This window comes from Nilaparvata lugens, chromosome 1, assembly GCF_014356525.2.
Source record: "Nilaparvata lugens isolate BPH chromosome 1, ASM1435652v1, whole genome shotgun sequence".
NCBI classification, from domain to species: domain Eukaryota; kingdom Metazoa; phylum Arthropoda; class Insecta; order Hemiptera; family Delphacidae; genus Nilaparvata; species Nilaparvata lugens.
In genome coordinates, this window is record NC_052504.1 from 93,929,107 (window position 1) to 93,953,274 (window position 24,168).

At 35.0% G+C, this 24,168-nt stretch overlaps 1 protein-coding gene across 1 annotated transcript in view; it reads left to right on the forward strand.

The window, feature by feature from the left end:
• The first annotated feature begins 498 nt into the window (after positions 1-498).
• LOC111056898 (protein suppressor 2 of zeste-like) overlaps positions 499-24,168 on the forward strand; it is a 215,802-nt gene continuing 192,132 nt past the window's right edge. Inside the window, 1 exon segment of the mRNA XM_039419633.1 lies at positions 499-1,269. The gene's annotated coding sequence lies outside the window, so the exon portion shown is untranslated.

The window sequence follows — 24,168 nt, forward strand, 5'->3', positions numbered from 1 at the left end:
GGATCGGATGATTAGATTTGATGCATTGTTTTCAATTGGAGTGCGCATATCTATACTGATGCGGATAGGTATGCACACTCCAATTTATTGAAAACAATGCATCAAATCTAATAATCCGGTCCGTCCGATGACGATCTGTGTGCGTCTACCTTTAGGATCAAATTCCCAAAATTCTCCTTCTATGAAACTACTTTTCACTTTGGTTCTGAACAGGGATCAGGAACAGCTGCATCTATTAAAACCCTTCACTAATCGTGGAGGGACCCTCGTTTTTAATTCGACTGCTCTCAGAGCAGAACCATGGTTCTTCAGCAACAATGATAACAGATATCGCTATCTCTGTCGCCACACCCCTCCACTTGGTCACGTGGTGCACAGCTGTGACGTAGCGGCTCTCTGATTGGTCGACTGGTTGTGGATGGGGGTACGGCGTCGCTCGGAGGGGTAGAACGTAGGCATCTAACTTCCACAGACCGGCATTACAGGTTGGATCGTTGAACTGAATAGGTGTGTGTCAGAGCGTTCCGAAAGTTTCGGCTTCCAATGTGATAACTTTGGGAAATTGTGCCGTTGTAGTTCGGTGTGCGAATTAATCAACGTGAGTGTTCTTACAATTTGAGGATAGTGTTTCAAAAATCTTGATACTTATCCTAGAGTACATAGTATGTACTACATACAGTGTTTATGTGAGTTTGTCAAAGTTGTGTGCATCATTCTATACTAACGTGGGCCGAGAGGCAACATCACAGTGAAACGTGTTGTAAATTTAAAATTTCAACACTCAACTATTTTTACCTGCTGATTTCAAATATCAGTGGTGCATAATTGATCAGTGTTAACCAAAATTGTGTAGTGGTGTGAATTTGTGAAATTCTGTGGGCCTGAATGGCTGCTTTTTCGTAGGTTGGCAGCAGTGGCAAGGCTAGTAGCTTTGTGTCTGTGCTTTTTTCTGAGTACCGTCCTCTCAACCTCCCCTGGTCCCTCGGCTTTGTGTTCTCCCCTACAGCCTGGTGTGTGTGCGCGCGTATGTGTGTGTGTTAGCCTTCTTCCTTCGCCCTCAGCCCTTAGCTGTACCCCTCCACTCCCGCTTATCCTCATCGGCCCTTCAGCTGTGTGCCCTGCAACAAAATAATGCCCTTTCTCCTCAAGTGAATAGTTACAGTGTTGCCAATTCTCAGTGCGCTTGTCACGCGTTACAACTGTCGTGTTGTCGGGCATGGATTGCTGTAAATAGGATTACCCCGTACTTCTGTTGGATTACAAATACAGGTAAGACAACAGTAATGTTTTTACTCTCTAGCTTTCTGTTTCACTTTATCACAACACGGTTTCCAAAGCATGTCACATGTAGGCCTTTCTATATATTTTTAGCTCAAGCTCCAAGCATGATGCATCCTCTTCCGATAAGCTTATTCTAGTATACTAATCGGCAGTCATTATTGAGACAGTTTGTTTTGACTAAACTAAGTTATCTTAATAACTTTGTTGAAGTTCTGACACTGTGTTACTTGTAAATATTTGAAAAAACACTTACTTTTGTTGGAGTATTGAGGAATGCATTTCACTCCTGAAGAGGAGCTTCAAGAGGAGCCTGAAGAGTGAAATGCATTCCTCAATACTCCAACAATAGTAAGTGTTTTTTCAAATATTTACAAGTAACACAGTGTCAGAACTTCAACAAAGTTATTATATAGTGTTTCGTCATGGAAAGCAACTTCGATTTATCTTAATAGTTTTTTATCTATGTTGAAAAACTTCTCTACTTGCATCTAATTTGATAAGGAAGTAATCAATCATGATAACTTCCGTTGAAGGCAAATTGACTAATTTCATTTCTCTCTTTATTTAGAGATTATATGATGGAGTTTGTAGGTCAATTGTCCACGTAGCCTACATTTTTCCTATGAACCAAAGAGTCCCAAATCACCTTGCATTCAATAAGCCGGTGTATGACGTCACTAATTTTATTTCTCTCTTTATTTAGAGATTATTATGACTCGATTATAGGTCAATTGTCCACGTAGCCTACATTTTTCTTATGAACCATAGAGTCCCAAATCACCTTGCATGCAATAAGCCGGTGTATGACGTCACTAATTTTATTTCTCTCTTTATTTAGAGATTATTATGACTCGATTATAGGTCAATTGTCTACGTAGCCTACATTTTTCTTATGAACCATGGAGTCCCAAATCACCTTGCATTCAATAAGCCGGTGTATGACGTCACTAATTTTATTTCTCTCTTTATTTAGAGATTATTATGACTCGATTATAGGTCTATTGTCTACGTAGCCTACATTTTTCTTATGAACCATAGAGTCCCAAATCACCTTGCATGCAATAAGCCGGTGTATGACGTCACATATTGGTCTTGATAAGAAGTCATAGCAGAGATAATAGCAAGTGTATCTCAGAAATGATAGATTTGTGTAATGAATTCTCTTCCAAGTGGAATGACATAGTAGGTTGTGCCCTGTTACATGGTTGCTTTGAAAATGCAATGTAAAATATTGAAAAATTGTGTTATCTTTGATGGTATCCTATAGCTTGCATGATAGTCTAGTCTTTTTTGTAGCCTAAGTGATTTCAGGTAAGAAAAATGTCTAGGAAACAATTAACTGTTTTGTAGAACTCAAAACACTTCTTTTACAGGTTGAAGCATTCCCATACTCAAGGAAATGTTCTACTGTTCACTAATTTAATTTATCACTTTTTGAACTTAAACCTTCAACTGAAGTAAAATTTCGTATTTTGGGTGATTGTAAGTAGGCCTACAGTCAACAAGATGCTACAAAGGTCTCAATTATCTGGGGCCTACATAATCTTAATCATCTTTGGTTTTATTAAATTTTATTATAGGCCCAATGCATTCATCACTTCTACAGTGAGGTCCACGTTATAATGGCAGTGGAGAAAAATACGAGAAAAACTTTGCCGATCCTCTGTCTTGGCAATGCCTTCTATAAACGGTAGCTGATACAGGTTTATTGATGTAATATTAACGGTTCATTCTCGTTTGAAATAATCAATATATTTTCAAAAATAAACTATATATATTATAGATATATACATTATATTTTCAATAATCAACTATATTTTATTTAGCAAGAAATCATATTTTTCAATCATTTTATAACTAATTTTTATAATTAAGATGAGATATTTTTAAATTTATTATTGTAAAAAGACGATTTAGCAACAGAGCAAAGCGAGAAAGAGATAGCGCTATCAGCTTTGTTGAATGATAGACAAGGATAGCAATACCATTGCTAATCAAACACTGCCATTATAACGTGGACCTCATTATAGTCATGATACTGTATGGATATCAGTGAGCTGACAAGGAAATTATTAATGGATAATGACTACGGTACTCAATGAACTACGTTTATGTTTCAACATTTCAGGTGCCATCAAAGGCTTATACACTAAACAATGAAACAAAACTGGTTTACTATATCAAATACTGTAGTTCTATAAATATCAAATTCAATTTTCCGAAACAAATTATTAATTAATCTGATAAATTCAAAATTATTGTAGCACATACATTTTTTGGACTCAAAATAGTGTGTGAATTAAGTTATCATTTACATAACCTCTAGACTGTGTATTCCGAATTAAGGTTTAAAGCAGTTTTGGGCGAATGCCTGTTGTTTCTACCTGCATTGTATCTATTGTCTATGAATAAATGAAATGAAATGAAACTATAATTATTATTTAACGAAAATCCTAAATAAATGCTGCAAATTTTTTGCAGCATTTATTTAGGGTTTTTGTTAAATAATAATTATATATTAATTAGCATTTGAATAAATGCATTCTCTATTTAATTCCATCTGGAAATGAAACTAGTTCAAACTACTGTATTACTTCTAGTAGGCCTACTATTTCTAATACCACTTGGTATTTTTACCAAGCAGTTTTGGGCGAATGCCTGTTGTTTTTACCTGCATTGTATTTATTGTCTATGAATAAATGAAATGAAATGAAACTATAATTATTATTTAACAAAAATCCTAAATAAATGCTGCAATTTTTTTGCAGCATTCATTTAGGGTTTTCGTTAAATAATAATTATATATTAATTAGCATTTGAATAAATGCATTCTTTATTTAATTCCATCTGGAAATGAAACTAGTTCAAACTACTGTATTACTTCTAGTAGGCCTACTATTTCTAGTACCACTAGTACTTATATCAGAGTTTATAGAAATATAAAGAAAATAAAAATCTCAGTACCCTTTTTTTAAAATATTTTATCACAACATGTTTGTGATAATGTTCGGCATAAATGTCCGAAACATGTATGAACATGTATGTTCGGCATAAATGACCGAAACATGTTGTGATAAAATATTTTAAAAAAAGGGTACTGAGATTTTTATTTTCTTTATATTTATATTACAAGTAGCCCTATACAGGACAGAGTTTATAGTTATATTTTTAGTTCAAACTAGTAGTATTCCACTAACTTTTATCAAACCATTTAGCCTTATCTTTTTATACAGTACAGTATCCCATTCCACATAATGCAGGGGAGCTGAAGGAAGTCCTAACAAAGAACTGGGCTCTGGTGCGGTGGGGGTTGAAATATCATCAGGGAGGGTAGTTATTGACTACTAAGTAAGTGTTTGAGGGGAAGGGAGAGTTTTGCATATGTGGAACACTGCTAAATGATTATAGTCCACACTCAGATAGTATAGAAAATACTCATTCAAGAACTGAAAATGAAAAAAAAACTCATTCAGAAAACTGAAAACTGGAAATAGCCTACATTCTATAGGCTACTCTCTGTCTCCACTTTGACTTGAAAAGGTGGTCTGCCTCTTCCTTGATAGAGACTGAGTGTATGAGCAACGTGATTTTTTCATGGTTGTAATTTATTAGAGTTTTTCGAGTTTACTCAAAGATGTTTGTTTTCATGGGAAGCTTATTTCACAAGGATTGTTTCATTTTTATTTTCAATGAGAAACATGGTTTTCAGGGTTGTATTTTAATGGAGTTTTTCCAGTTTACACAAAAATAGTTGTTTTTATGGGAGGCTTTTGTCACAAGGAATGTTTCATTCTTAATTTCAATGAGAGACATGGTTTTCAGGTTTGTAATTTAATGGAGTTTTTCCAGTTTAATCAAAGATGTTTGTCTTCATGGGAGGCTCGTGTCACAATGAATGTTACATTTTTATTTTCAATGAGAGATATGGTTTTCAGGGTTGTAATTTAATGGAGTTTTTCCAGTTTACACAAAGATTTTTTTTTTATGGGAGGCTTTTGTCACAAGGAATGTTTAATTCTTAATTTCAATGAGAGACATGGTTTTCAGGGTTGTAATTTAATGGAGTTTTTCCAGTTTACTCAAAGGTAGTTGTTTTTATGGGAGGCTAATGTCACACGAAATTCTCCATTTTCATGAAGTCTGTTATAGTCAACCGCACGAAAATAGACCTATGGAAATGAGTCACCCCCTCACAGCACTCACAGACGTTGCCAATTCGTCAGGAGTATTATAAAAATATTTGTAAATTCTTATTAATCAGATGTGGACAACGTTTATCAACTCTTATCTGGCAACATTGCACTCACCTCTTCCAATTTCCATCGGATTATTTTCGGGCGGTTGACTACTAGTAGTTCTGTAAACAGTAGACCTCGTGCTCAGTAAGTTACATTGACCTGTTGTTGTTTTCTCAAAAATTAATAAGTAATTTATCAATTTAAAATGTCTAAAAGAAAATCCTAAATAAACATAGAGCTTTCTGTCCTATCGTACGGTGACGTGTCGTCCCGGAATGTGAGTGTGAGCTCTGTTATCAGGTCTGGCTGCAACTGTCTACAACGTTGATAGAAAGATAAAATTTTCAAGATGTTCGATGTTTTTGAACGGGTAGTATTATAGTCCACTAGACAGCTGATTTATGATGGATAATAATAATTCTAAAGTCTGATTTTTACGGTGATATTGACGTTCAAAGGAGACTCCTTTTCCTTTTGTATTGTCCTTAAAATGCAAAATTTCAAAAAACCGTATGTATACGTCGACGCGAAATTCAAAAAAGGATCATACTGTCAAATTTCATGAAAATATATTGCTGCGTTTCGCTGTAAATGCGGAACATAAAAACATAAATATAAACAAACATATAAACATAAAGAGAAATGCAAAACCGTAGACTTGAATCTTAGAACTCACTTCGCTCGGTCAATAAAAATACTAACAAAGACTTCTTCTTCTCTAAGTGCCTATCCGTTCCGGATGTTGGCTATCAGCATGGCTATCTTGATTTTGTTGGTTGCGATTCGGAAGAGTTCTACTGATGTTTTACCGAACCACTTCCTCAGATTCGCCAACCAAGATATTCTTCTTCGACCCGGTTTTCTCTTGCTGTTTATCTTGCCTTGAAGGATCTCTTGGAGTAGCCCGTACCTCTCTGTGTTCCTCATTATATGTCCGAGGTATTGGAGTTTCCGGCATTTTATGGTGTTTACCAACTCTGCTCCCTTTCTCATGCACTGTAGTACTTCTGCGTTCATGACTTTTTGTGTCCAAGATATCCTTAAAATTCTTCTGTAAAGCCATAGTTCAAATGCTTCAAGTCTTCTGGTGATTTCTTTGTTCAGAGTCCAGGTTTCCACACCATACAGCAAAACAGAGAAAATGTAGCAACGCATGAGTCGGAGCTTCATTTCTAAAGACAAATTGTGGGATTTGAAGAGTGAGCTCATTTTAACAAACACTGAACGGGCTTTTTCGATGCGACACCGGATTTCTTGAGAGTTATCCCACTTCTCATTAATAATCGTTCCTAGATAATTGTACTGCTTCACTCTTTCTACCCTGACTTGATTGATGTAAAGGCTGGCTCCAGCAATGTTCTCTTTACTCACTATCAGAAGTTTTGTTTTCTTTGTGTTTATTTCTAAACCATACTGTGAGCTTATTCTTGTTACACTGTCCATCAACAGTTGTAATCCTTCAAGACTATCTGCAAACATGATGGTATCGTCCGCATATCGTATATTATTCAAATTTGCACCATTTATCATGATTCCTTCTTCCATCTCACTGAGTGCTTCTCGAAAAATAAACTCAGAGTACAAATTGAACAAAATAGGAGACAAAACACAACCCTGACGCACTCCTCTCAATATTTTCACTTCATCAGTGTGGCTGCCATCAACTCTCAAAACTGCTGTCTGATTCCAGTACAAGTTTGCGATTATATTCAAGTCTTTGTTATTCATTCCTATTGCCTTGAGTATGTCAATCATTTTAACATGTTGAACCCTGTCAAAAGCCTTCTCATAATCAATCAAGCATGCAAATACATCACAACTGACATCTCTGCACCTTTGGAACAATACTTGAACACTAAATAGAGCCTCTCTTGTTCCAACAGCATTCACAAACCCAAATTGGTTTGGTGAAATCTGCTCTTCACAAAGCCTATATATCCTTCTGTGAATTAAAGACTTAATATGAATAATTACCACAATATCAACTTCTCAACTACACAAAAAAAAGTATAATATCTCCTCTGGAAGCCGACCTGCTATTCTACAATTGACTTAGTGATCTAACATTCAAAATCCATTAATTGGCTTGCGATGGGGTCGGTAACGTCTGAATAAGATTCTAATCAGTTCGATAAAAGTTGGGAGTTGAAAAAGGGTTGGTGGCAGGGTGACATTGGCCTACTGACTCCCTTGGGGTTGGATGTGTCATTGTGGGTAGGGAGACAACGCAGCCCTTTTTGGAGAAGGTTTTCAGTGAAATAGCTTCCACATGAATGCGTCTGCCTCTACAAATATGTTGGGATTACACAGAGCAGTTTTCAAACAAGCAGCGTTGAGAGCAGTTTTTGAAGAATGACAACAATCAGTTTTGGAAACTCAGGAATGTTTTTGAAGGGAAATTTTATCTTTGAATCTTTGAAATACTATGATAAGCTACTTATCGCAATTACTGAGTAATAATAGATTATATTGATGTGATACTATCGATGGTTAATAATGGATTATAGTATATCTCTCTCTGAGAACAGTTGTTGAAGAATTATAACAACCAGTTTTGGAAATTTGAGGAATGTTTGTAAAGGGAAATTTTATGTTTGAATCTTTGAAATTCTTTGATAAGCTACTTATCACAATCTTTACTAATGCTAGTTCCCCTCCATGGTGCACATTGAGTAACGCTAAATGGACTTGCAAATGATAAACTTTGTTCTCCTGACCAAAAACTACACAACATCTCAAAGGATTTGGAAATGATCTAGGCATTTGAGACTCATGAGTTATATATTTGTTGTGTTTCTGCCATACGATGAATAAATATCACAATAACTGAGTAATAATGGATTAAATTGATGGGATATTATCGATGGTTAATAATGGATTATAGTATATCTCTCTCTGAGAACAGTTGTGGAAGAATGATAACAACCAGTTTTGGAAACTGAGGAATGTTTGTGAAGGGAAATTCTATGTTTGAATCTTTGAAATTCTATGATAAGCTACTTATCACAATTACTGAGTAATAATGTGTTATATTGATGTGATATTATCAATGGATAATAATGGATTACAAGTATATCTCTCTTTGAGAGCAGTTTTTGAAGATTGATAAGAACCAGTTTTGGAAACTGAGGAATGTCTGTGAAGGGGAATTTTATGTTTGAATCTTTGAAATTCTGTGATAATCTACTCATCACAATTACTGAGTAATAATAAATTATATTGATGTGATATTATCAATGAATAATGATGGGTTATAGTCTATCTCTCTCTGAGAACAGTTTTTGAAGAATAATAACAACCAGTTTTGGAAACTGAGGAATGTTTGTGAAGGGGAATTTTATGTTTGAATTTTGAAATTCTGTGATAAGCTGTGTAATTCTGTGTAATTTATCACAATTACTGAGTAATAATGGATTATATTGATGTGATATTATTATTGAATGAATGAATGTATGAATATAATTATGGAATAGATTAATTCCATCTGTAGACATTAATAGACAATAATGATCCCTACAACACAAAAGTATAAAATAAAATCTAAATTTTTTTAATTTCTGGACTAGATTTTCATCATATTGTGCAATCATCATCCACTACTCAAATAATACATAAATCTTTAGACTACAATTGTATTGAAAAATAGATTTGTTTTTGAATCATAACCTCATTTTTGGACTAATATGTAATCGTAATTCGGGAATGGAATAGTAAGGGCTATAAGCATGTTTTTTTGTTCCCAATCATTGTTGTTGAATAAATATATAAATAAGTAAGAATGAATAGGATGAAGTACTCAGAACTTATTTTCATTGTTGAATAAAAATCAATAAATATAATGAATTTCGTAATTTTTAGCATCTCACGTATTCTAGAAAAAAACCCACCCTTCAAAACTAGCCGATTTTTTCAACATCCCACGTGGAATGAACAGAAATAAACTCCCCTCTCCTTTCATCACATGATACAGCATATTCTGCAATAATAGTAACCGTTGTTTTTTAGAGCTATGATCAATTTTTATCACCCTGCCGGACATGATGCATAGCAGGATACAAAAAGGCTTTCTAAATTGGAATGCATTCTCATATAATATACAGTAGACGCCAACACAAAACTGTCGCACCTTTCTCTCTCCAAACGTGTCCCATAACAGGGCAGTACATATACTACATACCACATTTTACTACATAACCTGTACTAGTAACCATATACTTCTACATTCATACCACATATACAAGGAACGTAGGCTACCTAGATATACCAAAAACAATTGATAGATTGTATTGATTGTTCCAGAAATATAACTTACTACTAACTACAGTATCTATACTAAAATATATTGAACAGTGTTGAACAATATGCAGGCTTCTCTAAATTACTGTTTACTTCACTTTTTCATTCAATGTTGTACTATATAATATATAGTACTTATAGAGTTACAACATATACAGTACTATAGTACTATATAGTACATATATAGTACTTCTTCTTACATTCAAGGTTTAGGCTATAGCCTAATGTCTGTTCCGACTCACCAAAGCTAGTAATATCTTATCAATTTTATCAATTTGTCTACAATAAGATTTACAATATAAAGTAAAAATATAAAATAATGCAGAATACAATTATTATAATATTACTTTTTGTGTAGATGAGAAGTTGATATTGTGGTAATTATTCATATTGAATGTCAAGATTAAGAAATTATCAAAAAACAACAGATTTATTGATACTTAGAAAATATCAGAGATTGATAATGGTGTAATAACCGAAACCGGTCTTTCTAAGTATCAATAAATCTGTGGCTTTTTGACAATTTCTTAGTCTTTTTCATTCAATTATAATTTTGATTTTTATTAGTTACTGTCATATTTTCAAAGTCCTATCCATATCTCTTTTTCCTGTTGGATAATAATTATACATTTTTAATGTCACTTTTTCTGCTACTGAAGTAATAAAGATTACATCAATTAGAGTAACTATATATCTCCAAATGAAAACACTGGTATTTTGTCAAAAAGATCACTTATTTATTGTAGAATAACAAACTTGTTTTGAGACCAATTATTGTATCATCTTCAGTGTAAAAAGTTAAAAACTTCCATTCAAACATTTAAACATTTAAACATTTAAACATATGGACACAAGAGAAATGCCAAACCGTCGACTTGAATCTTAGACCTCACTTCGCTCGGTCAATTACTAGAAATATATATATACCACACCCTCCTGGTCCCAGTAACCGTAATACAGAAAACTGAATCTATCTGTCCCAGCAGGTATATAGATACTTCCAGTGTGATGATTATGGCGGTTAGTCTGAGAGGGGGGTGGGGCCTTTTATTGTGTTTTGTGAGCAGAGTACATCTGCTCTATCCATGTCCTCATGTGTGAGAATGAATGATTAAGCTGTACATGCATGGAGCCAGGCGGTCGCATATACATTCCATGTAGTTCAGACTTTCGGCTAGGTGTGTAGGGTAGAGAGGAAGAGGGACGGTATGGTTAAAGAGAGAGCGAGTACTCCATTGCTCTCTTTAAATCGATCAATTTGTTATTTCGGGTTGGGGTCGCTTGTGCTCTCTTATCTCACCTGGTTTATTATCTCTATTAGTTCCAATCTCCTGTTTGAATAGAACAGTTACAGTTACCCCTCTCTTTCTCTCTCTCTGTTCAAAAATAATAAACTGTAACTGGAACAGTGCTAACATTAAGTGGTGAAATAATACACCAAATTGAAGACAAAACAAAGCTCCAGAAATCTACGGTGAGCATTCATTTTTACGATGCAATGTTGGAGAGTTGTAGGCCCTGAAACATCAAAAAATAGGATTAAAAGCTGTTATTTCAACAATTTTACTATTTTAAGAGCTTATATCTCGAAAACTGTTGGAGATATCACAAATCACCACAGAACAAATATTGTAGAGAATTTATCAAGCTTCATTTCTGAATAGTTAGTCATGTCGGTTAAACGCATTTTTCTCAAGATATGAGCGTGTAAGCAAAACATTGAAAAATGCAACTTTTAAACCACCCTCATCCCTTTAGCACAAGGGGTAAGGATGGGGACTTTTGATATGTTCTCCCCCTAACTGGTCCCAACAAAGCTGCGAAGTCAAAAATTGTGCTCAAAGCATTCTCTCCAAATTCCTTTGTCAATTGGTCTATTTTTGCATAACTGAAGATCTCACACTCAACACTGAAGCTGCTGCAACAGTCGTAGGGATGTGCGTAATCTTGTGAAATTGTACAGCAAATTGAAGAGAATTTGATGCTCTATAAGCTCATGATCAACATAGATTTTTCACATTGATATTAAAAAAGTTATAAGAGCAAAAATAGCAAGAAATCGAAGAAAAATGTGTTTTTTCAATAATGTCACATCTATTAGAGCGGATATCTCGAAAAGTGAAATAGATATAGGAGAAGTTGTGAGATCAATATTGTAGGAAATGTTGTAAGCTTTAATTTCTTATAGAATAGTTATGTCTGTAAAATGCATAATTTTCGAGTTATATGCGAGAAACCAAAAAATAGTACATTTGAACCACCCCCACCACCTTAACACAGGGGGTAGGGTTGGGGACTCTTGATATGTTTACCTCCTCACTACCCTTAACAGAACTGCGGGGTCAAAAATTGTCTTCCAAACTTTTCCCTCTACAACACTTCGTTGACTGGGCTATTAGCAGATATACTGAGTGAGAATAACCTTGGGTTAACTGATACAGATATAACTAGCTAGCATCATTTGATGAGACGTGAATTGCTGTGTTCGTGGCGATCAAGTCTGTACTCGTAGTGAAGAAGGAGACCTGTATTATATGGAACATAAATGTGTGTGTTTGATAATTCTTGAAAATTTCAAATGTCGAATGAGAGGAGTGTAATGTACACTTTGTACCAATTTCAATTTCACATTGATATAATTTCAAAAGTAACATTCACGAATGCAAAATGAAAAAACAAATTTGAATTCTTCGTACTCAAATTATAGGAATCTAAAAATAAACTTAACTAAAGAGTGGTCATACTTAGTCAAAATTTATGAGAACTTACGTATTTTAGAACGTCTCAATGCTGATAGTTGCAGTGATAGTAGTTTTAATTTTTCTGCTCAAAATTTTCAAGTTTATTTCAATATTATTGAAACTTTCGGATTGTTTAGTGTTATTTCCGGCTCTTATCAACCCTTCGAAATTCAAAATTCATCAGTCATATCTCGAATACGTATTCTCTGAGTGTCAGTTAATCTTTGGTGAAAACAGAAATTTTAAACTTAACCTCACTTTGGACTATTTATGTGCCAAAATCAAGGAATTGAAGAAGTTTTGGGCAATTGCCTGTTTCTCTTTCCAAATATCGTGTTTGTGACTGTTCTAATAAATAAATAAATGTTATATACAGTTTAAATAGGCGTTACAACCGACATGAATTTCTAGAATCAGTTATCAGTAAATGACATTACAATGACATGTCATTTCCACAGCTCTCGTATTATTCCTACTATCACAAGGATCGATTATATCGCTGTAACATGTGCAGCAAAAGTTGTGGGAAGTGGAGAATCAATTGAATCAGTTCCACCCAATTGCATGTGTGCTATATTGAAAGATAAAAACGTAATGATCATAAAATAAAAACGTGACGTTATGTGTGTTTATCACGGCATTCACTGTCTGACACACGCCGTGTGTACATTCTCTCTCGCTTACTACCCCCCTCTTACTCATTCACTCACTCACTCTGTCACTCTCTCTCTGCTCTCCACCCTCCTTGTATATTACAGTTGAAACCAGAGATGAAAGAAATAATAAATAAATAATCTAAGTATGCGGTTTTTATTCATTTATTATTTATTATCTAAGTATAGTTCTCTTTACTCTATGGTTGAAACCATTAATAGCTCGATTATTAGCATATTGCACCTTTTCCTATAGATAATAATAATCGATATTATTTCTGAGGTGAGTCGAGCATAAGTGTGAGGTTTACACCTACAATCAACTTCAGTTTTGTTTCCAGATTGACTTTTTTCGATCAGAGAGTAGGCCTATAGAGTTTACTCAACACCCATTACATTCTATACCCTGCCATCAACCCGTTTAATTTCTTGCAATAGAATCGCAATTAAATTGGACGTGGTGAGTCTCCACGGAAACGGAAGTTACTTGAATGGAAATGGAAGTTAGTTGGCTGTTGTTCAAAGAACTGTTGGTCTCAAGGTCTTCATGAAACTGATAATACAGAAATTATTTTAAAGAAATTCAGCATTCCCTTTCCAGGAATGGAAAGAATCTACTGAAGTTTATCTAATGTTAATATCTGTTGAAACAATTAATGAACATTGCCAATTTAAAAGATCAATATCACATCCCAGAGTGTTTTGATAACTTGAAAGTTGATTTGTTTATGGAGATTGCTGTACTTTTATCATTGTTCAAACATAATTACTTCTCTATGAATATCTAAACGATCGTCATATCCTCTACACGTGTAAACATTATTTGGTACATAATTATTGATTTTTAATAATTTTGAGGTTTTATTACATTTTATAGACCTATGGAGCTTGCAGTACTTTTATCATTGTTCAAACATAATTAGTTCTCTATGAATATCTAAACGACCGCCATATCCTCTACACGTGTGAACATTAATTAAAATATCATACAGATTGATTTTTAAGTTGAAAAACAGTAAGGTTTTTAATCTTGAGGCTCAACATATTAGGCATTTTAGATTTCTATATTTATATTACTCTATTCCAGCCTATTTTTCTCATACGGATAAAGTTTTAAACTCTTGTTCAACTCATTTAAACATTATTTAAATCTCCATATCCTGTACACATGTAAACATCAATTAAAATATTATAATGATTGATTTTAAGGTTGAAAAACTGTATTCTTATCATTGTTCAAACATAATTAGTTCTCTAAGAATATCTAAACGATCGCCATAATCTCTACACGTGTAAACAATAGTTGAGATATAGTTATTGATTTTTAATAATGTTGAGGCTTTATTACATTTTATAGACCTATGGAGCTTGCAGTACTTTTATCATTGTTCAAACATAATTAGTTCTCTATGAATATCTATCTAAACGGTCGCCATATCCTCTACACGTGTAAACATTAATTAAAATATTATTATAATGTTGATAAACTGTAAGGTTTTTAATGTTGATGCTTAACATTTTAGATTTCTATATTTATATTTATCTATTCCAGCCTATTTTTCTCATACGGATAAAGTTTTAAACTCTTTTTGAACTCATTTAAACTTTATTTGTGATGAAATTATTCATTTTTAATAATCAAAAACCTGTTGAGGTTGTATTACATTTCATAGACCCATGGACCCAGCTTGCAGTACTTTTATCATTATTCAAACATAAATAGTTCTCTGTGAATATCTAAACGATCTCCATATCCTGTACACATGTAAACATTAATTAAAATATTATAATGATTGTTTTTAATGTTGAAAAACTTTAAATTTAGCCAAGTCCTAGACTTTAAACAGCTGGAGTCAGAAAATTGGTTTTCCAAAACGGGGCGTAGTCGCAGCTTTTATAACAGTAGGCGTAGTTTTTATTTTCCCATTTCTATAATTGGAAAAGTTTTTCCTTGACGAAATTAGACATTCCTAAATAATTCAAAATAGCTGAAACTTTACACTATTTTCTCTTTATTTTATTTTGTGTTCAATTTTCTAGTTTTTCGAAATTTAATTCAAACGTGACTATGACAATGACTGCGACTACGCCCCGTTTTGGAAAGCCAATTTTCTGACTCCAGCTGTTTAAAGTCTAGGACTTAGCTAAATCCCGAGCTCGGAAACCGGCCCTAAGAATATCTAAACGATCGCCATATTCTCTACACGTGTAAAATCATTTGGGATATAATTATTTATTTTTATTAATGTTGAGGTTTTATTTACCTATGAAGTACATTTATCATTGTTCAAACATAATTAGTTCTCTATGAATATCTAAACGGTCGCCATATCCTGTACACGTGTAAACATTAAATTAAAATATTATAATGTTCATGAACTTTAAGGTTTTTAGTGTTGAGGCTTAATTAACATTTTAGAATTCTTTATTTTTATTCCTTATTCTAGCCTATTTTCCTCACAAGGATAAAGTTCCTTCTACCACAATACTCAAATAATTGTAAATACAGGTGATCATCGGTTAGATGAAATCACTATCAACCAAGGAGTTAGACAAGGGTGTAGTCTATCACCCACTTTATTTAATATATATGTGGACCACATTTTCCGAAAATGGAAAATGTAAAGTAGATTTAGGAATTGATATTGGTGAAGGTGTGTACCTGAATGCTCTGTTGTTTGCAGACGATTTGTTTGTAGTACAGGAGAACGAAAATGACCTCCAAAAATCAGTTCATATCCTGCATGAGATTTGTAAAGAATATCATTTCAAGATATCAAAGGAGAAAACCAAAATCATGGCTTTTAAAGGAAAGTACCCAATAAGATCATAGATTGTGATAGACAACAAGGTATTGGAGCAGGTGTCTCAGTTCACATATCTGGGTTGTGAAATTAGTTATAAAGATGAATTGGATGTAGAGAAGAAGGTAGGAAGGTTCCAAATGATTTGTGGAAGTATCAGTAGGATATTGGGAAAGAAAGCTACCACACGCACGATAATGAAATTTTATAAGACAATGGCAGCTCCACTACTACTCTATGGTAGTGAATCGTGGGTAACATCAAAGCAACTTGAGAGTAAAGTGCAGGCAGCTGAGATGAGATTTCTTCGCAGAACTAAGGGCTGTGACAGAAGAGATCTCATCAGGAATGAGGATATACGGAAAGAGCTGAATATCTTCTGCCTGAATGAGAGAGTTGCATCTTATCGTCAGCAATGGAAAGAGCATGTGGAACGAATGTCAGCTGATAGGCTTCCTCATAGAATTTTCAAGTATAAACCGGTAGGCAAAAGAGACATAGGCAGGCCACGAAAAAGATGGCAATGATCATTATATTTATTATAAAATGAAAACAGTAGATTGTAGTGATGCTTATGATGATATTAGATTAGATTATATTGGTGTTATTATTTTATAGATTCTATTTATTATCATTTTTTATTCTAATTACAAGCTGAATGTGAGTCGGAACAGGCAATAGCCTAATCCCTTATTGAAAGAAGAAGAAGAAGGATAAAGTATTCAACTTCTGTTGAAGCCAGTTTCGAATTTCAGTAAAGATCGCTCATAGAAAATGAGAAGTTACAAATGTGCAATCTGCTTGTACAGAAATAAATTTCCAAAAATTATATCCTCATTAGTGTGAGAACAACACCTGACGATTAATTAAGCGGCACGTGCGAGAGAAGCATACAACAAACAAGGGTGAGAGAGAGAGAAGGGTTATGGGAGCTGCAGAGAAAGAAAAAAGGGATGAGAGATGTCTGTAAAACAAGGGCCGCCTGCTAGTTGAATTCGTTCAACCTTCATTATAATCTCAAGATGATTAAAATTCAGTCGGCGCCAGGCAGATAAGGACCAAGTAAAGTACTAAGCCAAAGTACTGGATCCCAAAGCATGCCACCTTCTTCATCATCATCATCTTCTTCTTCTTCTTCTTTTTCTTTTTCTTCTTCTTCTTCTTCTTCTTCTTCCTCTTCTTCTCCTTCTTCTACTTCTTCTTCCTCCTTCTTCTTTAAATTCTTCTCTGTTCCTGTCCGATTCACTGGTACCTTATCTCATCTTTTCATGGTACTATATTCATCCACTCCAATATTCTCTCACATAGGGCGTTCCTCTTTATGAGATGACAATGCCTCTTACAGAAGATTTGAAAAGAGGCCTTGTTCTAAACTCTAAAGGAAAGGATGATGAAAAGGTTGACAATTATTATATTTTTGTCGGTTTCGAGTTGTTTGTTTGCAAAACAGGTATTTCCTTATATTTTCTTATCTTAATTAACTATTTTCTATAACACACACTTCTTCTTCAAAATACTTCGACACTAATGAAATAAATTCAGAATAACATCATCGAACTATTGAAATATGCGTGGCTTATGTTCAAGAAATTCATTCGTAAACCTGCAGTAGTATCTTATTTGCTTTCTCTTAATTCAAGGCAATGGTACATACCTACCGTACAAAACACCTCTTTTGATTTATGTTGTATGGATGTATTCGTTATCATTCTCCTTTTCTTCATCATCATCTTCTTATTTTTTAACTTCTTCTTCTTCCCTTCTACTTCTTCTTCTACTACCTCCTCCTTCTTCTTCTTCATCTCCCTCTCCTACTTCTTCTTATTTTTCTTCTTCTGCTTCTTTCCCTTCTTCTTCTTTCCTTCTTCTTCCCTTCCAATTATTCTTCTACTTTCTTCTCCATTTTCTTCTTCTCCCCCCTCTCCTACTTCTTCTTATTTTTCTTCTTCTTCTGCTTCTTTCCCTCTTCTTCTCTCCTTCTTCTTCTCTTCCAATTATGCTTCTACTTTCTTCTCCTTTTTCTTCTTCTTCCTTCTCCTCTTCGTCCTCGTTTTCTTCCACTTCCTTTTCCTTCTTCTTCTTCTTATTCTTCTTTCTCCTCCTCCTTTTTCACCTTGTTCACTTCTTCTTCTTCTTCTTCTTCTTTTGTTTCCTTCCCTTCTTCATCTTCTTTCCTTCTTCTTCCCTTCTAATTATTCTTCTACTTTCTTCTCCCTCTCCCACTTCTTCTTATACCTCCTCCTCTTCGTCCTTGTTCTCTTCTACTTCCTTTTCCTTCTTCTTCTTCTTCTTTTTCTTCTTCCTCCTCTTGTTTCTCCTTGTTCACTTCTCCTTCCTCCCACTCCTCCTCCTCCACCTCCTCCTCCTGTTTCTCCTTGTTCACTTCTTCTTCCTCTTCTTTTTTCTTCTATTTCTACTTCTTCCTCCCCTTCCACTTCTTCTTCACCATCATCTAGTTATTCTTCTTCTCATTATCCTTATTCTTCTTCCTCTTCCTCTTCTTTCTCTTCCCCTTCTTCTTCACCTGCTTCTGCTCTCTCTCGTTTCTCATTGTACTCCAATATCCTCCTCTCTAGCTTGCACATCATCATCGTCTTATTGTGCCAACCAGCTCTCCTCCTCCTTGGGGACCCTTAACTCCGCTCTGTCCATCATCTCCCCACTAACGATCCTAACAACCCTCAGCACTTGTATCACCATGCATCATAGACCTTTACACTCCATTATTATTATTATTATCATCGAAAGATGGACGCCTCTTCTCAGGCGCTGGCTTACATTGAGCATACATGAGAGAGGCAAAGAATTTGACTTCGGATTATTGTTAGGGGGTCTTTAGTGTATATGAAACTCGATGTCGTCACGTCCCAGGGTGGTCGACAGATTGGTGGGAGGGGGTAAGTTGTAAAAAATGCGCGCTTATAAAATCGCCTGTCCTGCAGTTACTATTCATACTACAGCATTGAACTTAGCTAAATCCCGAACTCGGAAACCAGCCCTTAATGGTATGATTTATTCTTGAAGTATATTGAAATTTAAAATTTGTTTTTCTGTTTGTTATGAATTATTGTAAGTAAAAAGGAGTGCAATTCAAAAAATGTAGAAGTACCACAATAACCTAGATACATTTTTGGACGGGTGTAAAAATTAGAATTGGAACCGTTTATGGGCGTAAGCCTGTGATACTTTTCTGACGCCAGCTGACTTAGCTAAATCTCGAGCTCGGAAACCGGTTCTAAATCTATAATAATTTACTGGAATAGTGGAGAAATAGAACAATATCAGAAGAGATAAGAGGGAAACGCACAGCTTGATGAAGAAGATTATAAATAAGAAGGAACAGTTTTTGGGGGCGTCGTGGTGATTATCAGCAAGTGGAACATGATGAGAGGGTGAGTCACTTCCACCATTAGTTCCCCTTTCCCTCTACTCCCCCACCCCCTGCTACTCTACCAACTAGACAACCCTCATGGTGTGATTGTTTGCAACTAGGCTAACTACTTGCTTTCTCCCACCCTCAATCTACTGGGGTCACCCACTAACTTCATCTTCATTCCCTTCCTATTCCCAAGTTCACCCACTATCCCTTTTAAACATTGCCCTCTCCTCCTCCCAACTTTCACCCGATTTCATCCCTTTTCCAAGGCTGATGCATCAACTTTCCGTGTCTACAAACCCCTTCTCGATCAATCCCTTGAGAAAAAGGTTTATTGCAGTTACTGTCTTGAAGCCGCGGACCTATGATTGGTTCTGTTGTGAGATTTTGTGGAATATTGATGGCAATGTGTTTTCCCTGTCTGATAGAATCGAGAGACCTATATGCAGAAATTGTATATTTGTATGTAACTAACTTCTTTGTTGTTTAGATTTCAATCATACACGTTTTTGAGAGTTCCAATTCATAGGCAACTAGTTAACTGCAGAATACAGTCTACAATCTATCAATCGTCCACTTTATAATGATTTAATGATACTTTTAATATAATATAATGATACTTTTTGATATAATTTCCTCATTTATAATGATACAGTATACTGTGGGCCGCACTGCATGTGCAGGTTTGACGTCTATTGGGACCGGACTCCCCAATTCACTCCAATTTACTTCAGTACTCCTTTACATTCCTGGTTAAAGAACTTGAGAACATGGTTTGCAGTGTCCACCTCGGAACATTTTAGAGCGGCTGTCAACAAGATTATAATTGCCAGAATGATTGCCAACATTCGGTAACGGATAGGCACCAGAAGAAGGAGACTCCTTTACATATTTATCAGTTTGACTCTGTTTAATCCTAACCATACATAATGCAACATATTCTAATACCATCATGTCGTATCTCTAGTGCCTTACATTTCATCACCAAACCAAAATAATCAAAATATCCAAATAAACAGATTGAACTGGAAAATTCATGTTGAACGAATGCCAGATACTAGAATTATTCCAAAAACTGTCATGAAATATATACCCTATGTTAGAAGGGATATTGGCAGACCTCTAAAAAGATGGTAAGATAAATAGTTATATCCTTTGAAACCGGAACGGGTGTGTATGCCTAATCCTGGAAAGGAGTAGAAGAAGAAGAAGAAGAAGAAGAAGAAGAAGATTAGGAATGAAAAGAAGAAAATGATGATGAAGAAAAGAAGAAGACCAAAATAACATCATTTTCAGTAATGTTAGTATCATGTACAATACTCTAATTCCTTTATATCAGTTTGAATCTTTCCATTCCTCATCATACATAATGCCATATATTCTAATATCATCTTTCATTTCATCTCCAGAGCCAAATAACACGAGAAAAAGATACAATATAGCAATAACCGTTCCAAACTATCTTGGTCCTTTATCGCCTTGGTCATTTCCTCTTCCCAAACTTGTTTGTACTACTCCATTTGTTTATTTAGTGTCCACATAAATCAGCAGATTCGTTATTCAAAATGTTTTTATCATCAACCGTTCCCTTAAATGTCATTCACATGAATCGAAATCCTTCAGCTTACATACACATTCCATGAGAATCAACAATAATGCCATTGGAAAATACGTGAAGAAACACTTTAACCTTTCTCACAATATTCTGCATTTCAACTAGATACAGTTCAACCAAACATTCTAGAGCAGTGGTCGCCAAACAGTCGATTGCGTGCTATTGGTTGCTCGTGGGGTGCTTTTTGGTAGCTCATAGAAATGCTTGTGTTGTCAACCATGCATTGAGAGACATGGCTACAAACTTTTTGCATTTTTCACAGATATAACTGAGAAGTTGAATGATTTAAATTTGCAGCTTCAATGGAAAGATAAGGACATCGGTGGAATGATTTGAACTGTAAAATGTTTGCAAGGAGCTTGAGATGTCCCGAAAGAATGTCGTCCAGTTGAATATGAACCCTATTCAGTCTGAAGAAAATCAATGACGAGAAAAATCCTCCACAGCACCTCAGCAATAACATGAATACGTTACAATTCAGACTTGAGACAACAGTTTGATCAACGATTTCAAGATTTTAAAAGCATATCGAATAATGGTACAATTCGTAAGCTCTCCTTTTGTAGAGATCGATGCAGAAGATTTTGCAGCTTGTGTTGTAAAAGATTTTAGTGGAGATCAGGCTTCAGTTGAAATGGAATTTGTGGGTTTTTAAAATGATCTTGTCTCTCAGATCACTTTCTACAACTGGAACTATTTGGCCTCAAGTCCCAAAGAAGAATATCCAATATTATCAAGTTGCATTGAGGTTGAAAGCTATGCTCAGCTCTACCTACTTGTGTGAATCATCTTTTTCAAGTATGAAATTCATAAGAATCGATATAGGAACATTTTTTGGACAACTGCATCAGAATGGCGGCTACAACGTTCACTCCAAACATCAAGAAAATACTTGATGGCCAAAAAGAGTTCCACTGCCCTCATTTAAATGTACATTCACTTTTGTTATACTTTTGCTATGAGATAAGTAGATTTCAACACAAGAAATGTATCTTTATAGGCAATAAAATATACTTTCTTTATTATAATATTCGTTGGTAGCTCACTAGAAGATTTATAAATTCTATTCTAGCTCACAGGCTCATAAGTTTGGCGACCACTGTTCTAGAGCATGATCCAGTACAACATACATGAATTTTACTACTGCGATCATATTTCAGTATTAACATTGGTTTAACTGTTTCCCAATCTTAATCTCCCCATTTCTGAGACTGAAGTTACTGTATCTTACTGACCAAGGTGCAGGACCTCAACTACCAGAAGAAAAATAACACTCAATCCGAGTCGTGTCGTTGATAAACTTGCGTCGTTTCCAGTTGTCTTTTGTTTTCCGGCTGCTGGGGGGAACGATAATTGAGAGAGCGTGATCCATAGAGAGAGAGTGATAAGAAAGAGAAAGAAAGATTGATAGAAGGCAAGTGGGAGAGTGGGGGGAAACGATAATTGAGAGAGCGTGGTAGAGAGAGTGTCTGAAAGCTAGATAGATAGAGAGTGAGTGAGTGAACGAGAGAAGAAGAGAGATGGTGAGAGAGTAAGAGAGACAGCGAGTGAAGAAGGCAGCGAAAAATGAAGAGACATTGAGAAAAGCCGGTGATAAGACAAGTGAGATTATCCGTCTGTCGGCTCGTCTGAGTCTGAAACTCAGTCTAGTGTCTTGAGACTCTGACTGTAGCGTGGGTTGTGCCAACGTAGGTGGCTGTAGCTTCTATATTTATAGCCACCGAACCTCCCCCGTACTCTCTCACTCTTTTTATCACCTTGATCATCTCCTTTTCCAAACTAGTACTACTTCATCATTCGCTCTTCAGCTCTTGTGCCGCCTATCACTCTTACTCACTCTCTTTCTCTATCTCTTCCTCTCATTTTTTCTCTTTGAGTCTTTCGCCCTCCAGGGCAGGCGCTAACAATGACTGGCTTTTTTATCGCGGAGGGAAGAAGAGGAGCTAATTTAATTGGCTACGGTAACGAATTTACAGGATCGGAGACGAAAATGGTACACAGAAGCCTGGAACGAAATTGAATGAAAAAGACTGAGAAATTGTCAAAAAAACCACTGACAATTTCTCAGTCTTTTTCATTCAATATGAATAATTACCACAATATCAACTTCTCAACTACACAAAAAGTAAAAGGAACGAAATTCATATGCAGTTGTTCATAGTTCATCACTACTTACCTAGTACATTATATACTAGTAGTTCTGTGAACAGTAGACCTGGCGCTCAGTAAGTTACATTGACCTGTTGTTATGTTTTCTCAAAAATCAATAAATGATTTATGAATTTAAAATGTCTAAAAAAAATCCTAAATAAACATAGAGATTTTTGTTCTATCGTACCGTGACGTGACGTCCCGGAATGTGAGTGTGAGCGCTGTTATCAGGTCTGGCTGCAACTGTCTACAACGTTGATGGAAAGATACATTTTACAGATTTTCTATGTTTTTGAACGGGTGATATTATAGTCAACTGTCTACTAACGTTGATGGAAAGATACATTTTCAAGATGTTCGATGTTTTTGAACGGGTGATATTATAGTCAACTGTCTACTAACGTTGATGGAAAGATACATTTTCAAGATGTTCGATGTTTTTGAACGGGTAGTATTAAAGTTCACTAGACAGCTGATTTATGATGAATAATTCTTTAATCTGATTTTTACTCTAATATTGGCGTATGAAGGAGGCTCCTTTTTCCTTTTATATAATCCTTGAAATGCAAAATTTCCAAAAACCTTGAATATACGTCGACGCGCAATTTAAAAAAGAACATACCTGTCAAATTTCATGAAAATCTATTACCGCGTTTCGCCGTAAATGCGCAACATAAAACATATAAACTTTCAAACATTTAAACATTCAATTATTCAAACATTAAGAGAAATGCCAAACCGTCGACTTGAATCTTAGACCTCACTTCGCTCTGTCAATAATATCACTACTGGATAATTTCTATTATGTATTTGGACTAATGTCACGAACTAGGCTACTATATTGGGGTGCTAGTACAAGGAGTAACAGTACACTTCAAATCAAACAAATAAGTACTTGTTATTTTTGCAGATGAATTATGGTGATTTACAATGTCATTCAGATGTTTCTCAATAGAAAATCTGTCTCAAATTTTTGAAAACTATTGCCCAACTTAAAAGATTGATTTTCCTTC